At 47.8% G+C, this 11,823-nt stretch overlaps 1 pseudogene; it reads right to left on the bottom strand.

The window, feature by feature from the left end:
• Nucleotides 1-4,226: 4,226 nt before the first annotated feature.
• LOC149325140 (very long chain fatty acid elongase 7 pseudogene) lies at nt 4,227-5,786 on the bottom strand (annotated as a pseudogene).
• Nucleotides 5,787-11,823: the final 6,037 nt, after the last annotated feature.

Below are 11,823 nucleotides of genomic sequence, written 5' to 3'. Positions count from 1 at the left end.
TGGCTTGGGTTCCGAGCATCTTTTATCTTTTTCAAGTGAAGATTTTAGCCTTTGAAGCAAGCTTTCGCAGGCGCTGAGAAGTAGATGACGGGGATAGCCAGGAGAAAGAAGGCGCTCAACTTGACATTGAAAACTGGATTACATGGTGTGGGTACAGGATTTCTGCAGGGCAGAGAGGCAACCGGGCATGATGATGCCACATTTTACTAGCTTGGAATGAGCGCTTTTATAGGGTAGTAGACTTTTGTTCGACCTTGGGCTATACGACCAGCAAACGTGGGCATCACGTTTGCTGGTCGAACAAAAGCTCTAATCATGAAGCGACTAGCCCAAAATCATGTCTTACAACATCCACCGAGCAAATCCTCCGGATGATACATCGTATCCGAAATAAACACCAGTCCATAAAGGAAAGAAACACCATCAGCTTAGTGCAAGCTTTCGTGATCTCTCGGATAATGTACGGGACGGCATTCCTTAACCTCTCCAGGTCGGAAATTGAGAAGTTGGAGACACTGACCAGGAAAGCCTACAAGACGGCACTGGGACTACCAAACTCCATGCCAAGGGCAAAGTTCATGGTTCTAGGAGTACATAATACCCTCAAAGAGATGTGGGAAGCACAATGGCTCTCAAAACACAATAGGCTCACACTCACAAAACCTGTCAGAGAACAGCTCGAGAAGATCCATGTTAATCTGCTCTGTACAATAGACCAAAGGGAAGAGGTTCCACGTGATGTGAGAAGACGCATCAACGTGCGCCCCATTCCGCGGAATATGCATCCCGCATATAACATCGAGAGGAAGAAAGCAAGAGGGGAAGCCCTTCAGAAGAAATGGGACAAGCAACGTAACACCCTTTACGTGGACGTAGCAGGACCACAGAATGCAGTCATGACAGTTGTGGTCTCAACACCTTCAGGATCGATGGTGAATTGGGCCTCGGTGAAAACATCGAGCCCCACTCACGCAGAGGAGGCAGCTATTGCATTAGCTGTAGCATCTAACCCCAACGCCGTTGCGCTCACTGATTCCCAGAACGCCTGTCGCAACTTCAATAACGGATTAATTCACAGGTCAGCGTGGTTATCGCTGACTAAGCGTCCACCAGCCAAGCCTCAGTCATCTGGTTTCCCGGTCACCTGGAACTACCAGGAGGAAACGAAGCCGCTCAGAGGCATGCCCGAGCTCTTCTATACCGCGCGCTCCCCCTGATGACCATGAAGGGTGCCGCGACCTGATAGGTTTAGCAGTGTATGCTGACAATCTTGCGCCATACAGAACAGCCAGGAAGGAGTACCCAACACCACATAAATCCCTCAGTAAGTTAGAAGAGACTACAAACCAACACATACCCAACGCCAGCTAAGTTACACCAGTGGTACCCTACACTATACTCTCCGCAGTGCCTACACTGTGGAGAGGTAGCTAACCTCTACCACATGGTGTGGGCATGCCAATTTAATCCCTTAGTTGACCCCATTCCAAACCCCTCAGAGAAGCAGTGGGAGGCTGTTCTGCTCAGCGATGATCCTGACCGTCAGCATTGGCTGGTGGGGAGGGCCAGCGCAGCAGCAACAGGACTACCGGACTAGGCGGCCCACCCACATTTTCTAAGAATATTCAGTAAATAAAGGTGTTTTCAATCAATCAATCAATCAATCAATCAATCAATCAATCAATCAATCAATCAATCAATCAATCAATCAATCAATCAATCAATCAATCAATCAATCAATCAATCAATCAATCAATCAATCAATCAATCAATCAATCAATCAATCAATCAATCAATCAATCAATCAATCAATCAATCAATCAATCAATCAATCAATTTTATGCTCCTGTTCAATAAACCTTCAATTGCGAGTCAGCGCATGTCCCGTCTTCTCTCCTGTCCCTGTTGCTGCGCTGTTTTGTTCGAGCTCGTAAATGACCGTGGTAGTTTCAACCGCTGGCTTTGTCTTCGAACATCAAGCCTAGGGAACTAAGAGTATTAAGTGCCAGGTAGGCTCTGGACTCAGATCTCTTCCTGAGCCGTTCCAGAAAGGCTTGCCCAGCTTCCGTCACTCCGAGGGAGCCAAGTTGCATTAGTAACCATTGCGAAGCGATAAGGCTAAGAGGTATCGATAATGACTCATGAAGACTTCATTGTTCGCTGCCCCTTGCGGAATTCCAAGGGGTCTTCTTAGGCCCTTCCTGTGCAAAAATTCGAGGTGGCCAAGCTGAGGGGGAAATTAAAGGCAATTGGTACATTATGCGACTAGTCACCAGTGCTTCCTGAAGTGTCACAATTGAGGAAGAATGGTTTCCTGATTGCTCACTTGCGATTCCACGGAACACATTCAGACGCGAAGATAGAGATTTCCTGAAGGAGGTTACTGATACTTTTGATTCGCTGAGTGTTCGCTTCTCGTTGCCGTACTTATTCTTTCTGTCAAAAAAGCACCCGACAAAATTACTAATAGAATCGCTATTCTCTGTGCCCATGTATCGGCAGACTTAGCTTCATTTTATGGAGTGTGTTGAAGCCAGTTCGGCTCATGTATGTTCAATCACCTGCAAAAACCTTTTTTTTTTGTGTTAAACTCAACACTTGGACTCTACCTTTCTAGGCCTGGCTTCGCGCCAAGGAGACTTTTGTGCCATGGTCGGTGAACTGTAGCGTGTGCGGCGAACCAGAGATGATCGATCATTGCTTTGTGTGATGCAGTGATGCAGTGTTTTTTCTTTGGCATCGAAAAATAAAAAAAAAAGACATTGAGATATCGCCGGACACCATTAGGTTCTAGCCCGTTCTGAAAGACTCCGGGATTCCGTGTGATCTGTCAGTGGTGATTGGACTTGTTGCCCGTGGAAGAGCCGCATAATGAATCTACACTCAGAACCACCTCGTTCAAATCAGTCTCTGTAATGAACAGGGCGCCTTGGTGCGGGGGTTTATGCTGCGCAGGCCCGGCCGCCTGAATAGTTGGCGATCCTTGACGCATGTGTATGTCTCCCTGAATTTCGATGTGCAGGTGGTGTGCAGTGTACGAAGACATGAGAATGTGTGTCTGCACTGCGGAAAAGTACATGTGTACGTAAAGAGACTCGTAGCTCAGCGGGATTGATTTCCATGCAATATAAAAAAAGAGAGCCTGCGTGGCCTAACAGCAGCGTGTCTGGCTCGTAACCCAGGTGGTCGAAATTTCCGGAGCCCTTCACTACGGCGTCCCTCATAGCCTGAGTTGCTTCGGGACGTTAAACTCCAATAAATCAAACCAAACCAAACCAAAGGTCCCGGGTTCTATCTATTCCTGACTTCATGGCCCAAATTTCTCTTCAGTGCATTTTATTTACATTGCGTACGCACATGCCCTAATGACACTACTCAATCTTTTAATGAGCTTTCAGTTCCTCCAGTCCACGTGTGACGTGCAATCTTTTCGACATCAGGATTTTCTTGACACGCCGCCGGTACTGGGTTCTCCGCTGTAGAGCACCCTGACCGCTGTCGCGTTAGAACACATTACAGAGCGCTGAAAGAAAAGAAGTGGCGGTCTGTAACATAGGCTTTGTTCTCTTGTCTCGTCCCTGTTACCGCCCTCAAGCATGTTTACAAAAGGAAATACCAGAAGGAAATAGCTAGAGACATCAAATCACGTACCTGCCCAACCCTTCAGGCAACCTTCGCTCAGCTAAGTGATTCTTATGTCAAGTCAGCATGCGTCTTAGCCGGAGTACTTGTTTAAACAACGCTGAAAAGTAAAGCTGTCTCAGAGACGGCCAGGTTCCTTTGCGTGTCGGGATCAAATGCGCTTTTCTAGTTCCAGAGTGACTAATTACGTGAGGCTATAGCGCGTCGCATTATATTGAGCTGTATGTACAGTTTTGAAGCACAGATCTCATGTTCAGCGCTCAGCACCTAAGCAACGATTATGCGGTCTGCGTCCCATATGGCAAAATATTTTAACTTAGCGGTACAGTGCTCAGGTGCGGCGCTCTAGAATGAGCTCTTCGGCGCTGGCTTCTGGTAAAAAAAAAAACTGGCAAGGGGCTTTAAAGAGAATGTAGTAGAATAATGATATCGCAATGCCGAGCTCGTTTGCAGTTTTCTTTTGACAATGTATCGGAAGGGTCAATTTGATAATGTAGCGCCAACTCCAAGCCTTAGCATCCGTTTATATAAGTTGTTTCATTGTTAAACCTTTTGGGTAGTTTTGGCTAGAACAAAAAAAAAAAACAGCCATATGATTCTTTTGGCAGAAGTATGATATTGATTTATTAGTGCGTCTTGTTCAGAATGCAAATTGTAAGACTCTGTGAAAGCAGGTCCTTTGGAGTGCGGTGTCATAATTTCATCCTATTTTCTTGTCATTTTAGCGGTCCGAGAGCACCGGTTAAATATTCTTCATCAAGAAGAACTCAGCTTACTCCCCGAAGAATACCCCTTAATATTGCTGAAAATGTAACATGTGATCTTCCAAGCGTGTCAGGCTATAATTTCTGTTGTTTCAATGCCTCTAGTCTACGACGAAGAAAAAGAAAAAAAAACACGACACGGTAACCCTGCTTCCTCAATTCATTCCATCAATCACTGTGATAACCTGACAGAATTAACCCCTAGTGCACGACTCGCAAGCATAAATCTGCAAAGAAGATGAACAGCAGGCCAGTATGAACCTTACCACCAATTTCGGGTCTTCGAACACAGGAATAGTTAGCTGAAGAAATGCAATAAGCTGGCCTCTCTGAAGCAACACTCTAGGAGAGTGCCATGGGTTCTGGTATTAACACCTGCCACCTGTCCTAGAAATCTTTTTACCTTAGCTGCTGGAAATAATGGCGACCACTCTTCAGGCCTTCTGGTGATCCGAATGTATGAGACCTAACCTTGCTGGGAGCAGTATGCAAGAACACTGGCTCGTATTTCTTTCATCATCATGAGTGTGCAGTTGGCTTCCACATATAGTGTCTTTGACGGGCTGTCAAGGTAACGAGTTATTTCAATTGTTTCTTACGGACGTACGTCCTCAGGTAAAACTCTGAAAAGAGAGTCGCGAAAAGCAGTCCCTCCAAGGCCCCGACAAACGCAAGAATCCTGGACACGCCGCAGTCCACAAGCACCGGTATGAGCGCGTGAAGCGACAGCACGGCGAACTGGGCGATCTGGAAGAGGGTGACGTACTTCTTCCACCACAGTCGCTGTCGCATGGCGGGTCCCAGGGCGGCGAGCGCGTAGTACGCGTACATGACCACGTGCACGGCAGAGTTGAGCAGCGGGAACGAGAAGACGTGTCCCGTCATGCCCAGCGTGAGGACCAGCCACACCGACCAGAGCGCCAGCGAGTGGTGGAGCAGGTGCAGGAAGCTCAGGTGCGTCGTCTTCTTGCGCAGCACGAAGAACAGCGTGTCCAACATCTCGCCGGCCTTCATGAGCATGTAGTACCAGGCCCGTGTGAGGAAGAACATGTTGTCGTCCGTGGGCCGGGGATCGGTGGCCCAGCACAGGACGCTTTGACCCGGCCTTCGCATGGCAGCGTAGGAGACGGCGAAGTAGATGAAGTACACGCTGAGTGCCACCATCACCATGTTGTAGGCAACCACCAGACGGCGCACGTCGAACGGTTCGCGGTTTCTCATGAGCCACGGCCCCACGCGTGTGGCGAGCAGAATGTAGAGGCCGATAACCGCCACCACGGGCAGCGGGCTGCCCATGAAGAACCATGCTCGTGTACGGGGGTCCGCGAGGAGCACGTAACGCTCGTGGAGGCTCTGCAGCGGTGACGCGGACGCGTTCATGGCTTCCCTGGTGAGCGCATTTTCCGCCGGCGCCTTTTATCTTAGCCTGCGGGGGAGGGGTGGGGCCACAGCCTGGTTCGAAAGACGGGAAAATAATTCCGCAGCCTACCGAACCGAGGCCGATTAGGCAGCCCACCGTGGTCCGTAACAACTTCCTCGAGGCGTAACACGGTCTGCACTCATGTCCGAGCGCGCCGATCCCGGTGCTGTCCGTCAGCGGCGTGCGTCAGTCGTTCTGTATGATATGGACTAGCGCACGACCCGGACGACGTCTTTAGACACGCGTGATGACTCCGAAATTGTTTCCATATCGGAACAACGGGTGTAATGTTGCGCAGTGCGCATGCAATGACCTTGGCTGAGTACGTAACGCTAGCCATGCTGGCTTTTCGCGAAGGCCTGGTGCTCTGATACGTATGCTGCGCCGAATTTGCTATACGCACGAGCATTGACGTGGGTTGAGCTGCCTACGATTTTCAACGATATTCAGTCAACAGGTACTAATGCGTACAGCCGGCCAAATCTTTAGCTGGCGTGCGTGACAGCCGCATTTTCCATGCTCCTGTAGCTTATGACGGAACAAACGCGAAAATATCAAATTTAAGCGCAGGCTCACTAAGCCCGTGCTCAGTATTGAGCTTTCCTCAAGTTTGCTTCGTCGTTAAGCACAGGAGCACAGAAAAAGCGGCTGTCGCGCACGCCAGCTAAAGATTTGGCCGGCTGTACGCTGCACGCCGTCATAGTGAGGGCGGACAGCAAAGTGATCGGCGACCTCCTCTTTTCAGCAGGGCTTTTTCTGGAGCGCTACGTGCTTGACATCTGAGCCAGTGGCACTGATCTTAAGAGGCACACTTAATAAGTGGGCTCGATAGGGTCTCATTGGACTGACGTATCGGACAAAACGCCGTTGAGGAAAATTGAGGATCTTAGAGCCGGATGGCGGGTTGGAGCAAAGCGAAGGGAGCAATCTCATTAGTAATATGGATAAGGTACTAGTTAAAGTAAGAGTTCTACGCAAATCTATACATTAGTCAATTTATTCAGAACGTTAATGAGAGAGACAGTAGCGCGTACCAATGAGACATCCCGCGGGTAACGAAAGAGGAAGTAAAGAAAGCCTTAGGAGAAATGCAGAAGGGGAAAGGAGCTGGCGGGGACCAGGTAACCACAGATCTCTTGAAGGACGGAGGGGAGATTGGGCTAGAGTAACTAGTCACCCTGTATATGCAACGCCTTATGACCTCGAGCATGCCTGAAGCTTGGAAGCACTCTAACATCATCTTAATCTATAGGAAAGGCGACGTCAAATACTTGAAAATTTACGAACCGATCAGCTCGCTGTCCGTTGCTCAAAAGGTATTTACTAAGGTAATCGCTAATTGCTAATTTACTGAGGTAACCTTAGACTTCAGTCAACCAAATGATCACGCAGGCTTTCGTAAAGGATACTTGACACTAGACCATATTCACGCCATCAATCAGGTGATAGAGAAATGCGAAGAATATAACCAGCCCCTATATATAGCGTTCATTGATTACGAGAAAGCATTCGACTCAGTAGAAACCTCAGCAGTCATGCAGGCATTGCCGAATCAGAGTGCAGAAGAGTGTTATGTGAAAATATTGGAAGACATTTGTAACGATTGCACAGCTAACATAGTTATCCATAAAGTCATCAATAAAATTCTAATAAGGAAAGTTGTCAGGCAGGGAGACACGATCTCGCCTATGCTATTCACTGCCTGTTTACAGGAGGTATTCCGAGGCCTGAAATGGGACAATTTGGGATAAGCGTTAATGAAGAATACCTTAGTAATTCGCAATTCGCTGATGACATTGCCTTGTTAAGTCACTCCGGAAATAAACTGCAAAGCATGATCAATGACCCCTGCTACGCGGCTGTTTCGAATGCCTTCCAACCGAATGTCATTAGACTCGACTGCCGAACTTACGCTGCTACACGAAGTTTTTCGATGGCATTCGGTTCAGATGACATTCGAGTCGACGGAGCTCGGAGAAGACATTCCAGATTTTGGAATGCCTTCGAAATGCGAACACAGCCTGAACCGACCAATAGCAGTCGCCGCCGCCGTCACTTCGCCCCGCCCACAGCCCAACAGACGCGCGACGGCTTTCGGTTCTGTGGCTGTTCATTTCTACCCGCTGCTCACTTTTTTCTGCTGTTTCCTTAGCAAATAGCTCGTGTTCTGTCTTAGTGAGTGCTTGCAGATAATAGTACACCAATGTACATTTACCGCGTGTGCATGAAATTTCCCCAGGACTGCGCCGATGAGGACGACTGCACTCATACTGCTTTTTACATCGCTGCGTATGAACAGCTTGTGCTCGTTTGCAAGACATAAAACGAAATACGCGCTTTAGTTCTATTAAATAATCCCTTCTCTTCAGTACCGGTTGTACCCGTGCTTGTTTATGCAGTGCGACAACCTGTGAGAAGCGCCGACGCGATCGCTCGCCTGGGAAACACTTGACAGCCGGGTTGTTGACATCGCGTAGGACCGGCGCTTCTCGCTAATTTTCCCGGCTTCCTCCGACATGCCCAGTACTTCATTTCAAACTACTTTATCCAGAAGTATGTTTGGTGACCGTTCGCTTTAACTGAAACGGCCTAACTTGTTACCCACAAGCTAGCGACGGCGACGACTGCTGCTGGGCGTTAAGCACTGCTCGGCAGCCCGAGTCACACCGCTGCTTCCCGTTCATCGTATGCGCGTCCTGCGATGTAAGCAATAGTTGATTTCATGTCACCGCTGTCAAAACTACAGTCGTGGACCATTTGCATGCGCTAAAACTTGTGAATTCGTTCTTCACAACCATCGCAATCACCGATCCAACCCTGCGGACTCGCTAGGCCTAGTCGTCGCGGAAGGGAACGGAGTCGTCGTCGACTGAAATTAATTAGGCAAGTGGTTATCGCTAGTGAAAGTCCAAGCGTGCACATGTGAAATATAGTCGTTCGTTTCGCTTATTTCCAATACGGATAATGTACAAGCGCGCATGTATTCGCATCGTCACCTCATCAGCGTGTTTTCGCTCAGCCGCCGAACTCCCGAGGGCATGAAGGCTGACCGTCCGCCGATCGGATTCGTCGGTGTCGTGTAGCCCACTTGTCCCACTACAATAATATGGTGGCTAGCCACCATAACAATGATATTAAAGTGAACTAGACTATAATCACATGCTGCTGTTCACCGTGATAGTGCCGTTGTCGGACTTGTGTGACCGTCGTCGTCGTTGTACACTGGAAGCGAGCTGAGAATTTCGAATGCGTTTGGAAAGTGTCGTGTAGCACCGCGCGAGTCCGTCGAGTTGGAATGCCATTCCAAGTCTCGACTGCCATTCGACTAGGAAGTCATTCGAAAGTACCCGTGTAGCTTATACTTGTGCTAGAACTGTGGGGCTAAAAATTAACATGCAGAAAACCAAAGTAATATACAACAGTCTAGCATGAGAACAGCAGCTCGCAGTTGATGGCGAAGTGTTGGAAGTAGTAAGAGAATATGTCTACTTTAGGGCAGGTAGGTCAAATGTTTAGGGGAATCCCCCAAGGTTGAGTAAATTTGTAATAAGGGAGTAATTACTCACTGGCATCCACCCAAGCGCAGCCATACGGCTACAAAGGAAAGCTATACAGCTTTCTCAGAAACTTCGTAGTTAAAGAAAAATTCGTCTTGGTCCGGGGTTCGAACCCGGGACGACCGCTTCACCGGAGCAGTCGCTCTACCAACTGAGCTAACCGGGACGGCAAGCTTATGGTAGGACGAGAGCGAATTGAACAGTGTTGGTCAAATGTTTAGGGGAATCCCCCAAGGTGGAGTAAATTTGTAATAAGGGAGTAATTACTCACTGGCATCCACCCAAGCGCAGCCATACGGCTACAAAGGAAAGCTATACATCTTTCTCAGAAACTTCGTAATTCAATTCGCTCTCGCCCTACCATAAGCTTGCCGTCCTGTTTAGCTCAGTTGGTAGAGCGACTGCTCCGGTGAAGCGGTGGTCCCGGGTTCGAACCCCGGATCAGGACGAATTTTTCTTTAACTACGAAGTTTCTGAGAAAGCTGTATAGCTTTCCTTTGTAGCCGTATCGCTGCGCTCGAGTGGATGCCAGTGAGTAATTAGTGCCTTATTTAGGGCAGGTAGTGACAACTGATCCGGATCATGAGAGGGAAATAACTAGAAGAATAGGAATGGGGTGGAGCGCATATGGAAGGTTCTCTCAGATCATGAATGGCAGTTTGCGAATATTCCTCAAGAGAAAAGTATACAACAGCTGTATCTTACCGGTACTCACCTGTGGGGCAGAAACGTGGAGGGTAACAAAGAGAGTTCAGCCTAAGTTAAGGACAACGCAGCGAGCTATGGAAGGACAAATGATAGGTGTAACGTTAAGAGATCGGAAGCGGGCGGTGTGGGTGGGGTAACAAACGCGGGTTAATGACATCCTAGTCGAAATCAAGTGGAAGAAGTGGGCTTGGGCAGGGCGTGTAATGCGAAGGCGAGATAACCGCTGGCACTGAAGGATAACGGAGTGGGTTCCAGGAGAAGGCAAGCGTAGCAGGGGGCGGCAGAAAGTTGGGTGGGCAGATGAGATTAAGAAATTTTCGGGGATATGGTGGCTGCAAGTGGCGGAGGGCAGGGTTAATTGGAGAATGATGGGAGAGGCCTTTTCCCTGCAGTGGGCGTAGTCAGGCTGATGATGATGATAAAGACTCATATGTCGCAATTCAGTCAGAGGTGTTGCACAGGGTACAAGTCCCTAATGTATGCCGACTCATGTACTTCATTTTGGAAACCATTTTTCTTGATATGATGCAAAAAAGAAGAGAGTATGGGGAAAGTCGCGCTTCGGAAACTGAGCACCCATATGCTACACATGAAGTTATAAGTAATGCAGTTCTGATGTCATGCCAAGTAGCCAATCTCTTGGCTACTTGACTACATGATACATGAAGTAAATCTGTCTCTGCAAACTCTGCAAGCTGTTAGAATAATTAGGAAGCAATTACTCGTTGCATTCATCTGAGTGCAGAAATGAGGCTGCAAAGGAAAGCTAAACACATATTTGTCAGAAGCTGCGCAGCTGTAGGAAAATTCGTCCTTGTCCAGGGGTCGAAGCCACATGACAGCTGCATATGCAGGGTAGAGATTTGTTTGCCTTATTATGCATGCAGTCATTTCTGCATGGTTTAAAATTATAGCCGGCACGCCCTGAGCAAAGATCTTGAAGTTGCTTCTGGAGCAATTCAAGTTGAAAATAGGAACCAATTTTGACGTTGGTACGCTTAAAGAGAACTGTTATACAGGGAATATATTACAAATAATCTGCAAGGCAAATAATCGATCAGCAACCCTTTGGCCTTCCTTGAAACAGGATTATCATCATTTGATTCTCATTGTGGAAAAATATCAGAGAGTGCTGAAGTAACGGAACGTACCCGGTGCGTGGAACAAAGAATGAATGATTATTGCTTAGTGTTACTGGCTTTATAGCGACACAGCAAAGGTCACATGATTGGTCCTGACAAGCAAGAGTGCGACGCGTGTGAACCATCCTGCTCATGCTATACATCAGCACGCGTGCTTGATAACACTGCATCACGCGTGCTTGATAATGCTACAAATGTATTGTATAGGAAAGACTGCATTGTTTTATTTGATAAAGGGGTAGGCTAATAGATGACAGTCAATCAAACGCTGTGGAAGGCATTTTTCCTAGTGAATAAAATACTGTATGTATGGAATGACAGCATACGGGAGGCTCGCACAGACCATGTATGCTACTTCTTAAGTTTTGGGAGGAAGGTCAAGTCGCTCATAACAGAATTCACCACGCTTTTAAATGCAGTGCAAGTTGTGTTTTGTTTGATGACACTGTTAGTTGACAGAGGGCGGCCAAGTAAAATATAGGTCTATTTAAATAATTACAATTCTCATACAAACGCACATGAAGATGGGGCTGAAGGCAAGCACAGTTTGATAACACCCGGGTGTTCACAGTGATCTTGACAACGTGGCC

This window comes from Amblyomma mixtum, chromosome 10 (genome assembly GCF_055824585.1).
Source record: "Amblyomma mixtum isolate Tamu chromosome 10, ASM5582458v1, whole genome shotgun sequence".
NCBI lineage: Eukaryota > Metazoa > Arthropoda > Arachnida > Ixodida > Ixodidae > Amblyomma > Amblyomma mixtum.
This window is presented reverse-complemented; position numbering and strand designations above follow the sequence as displayed.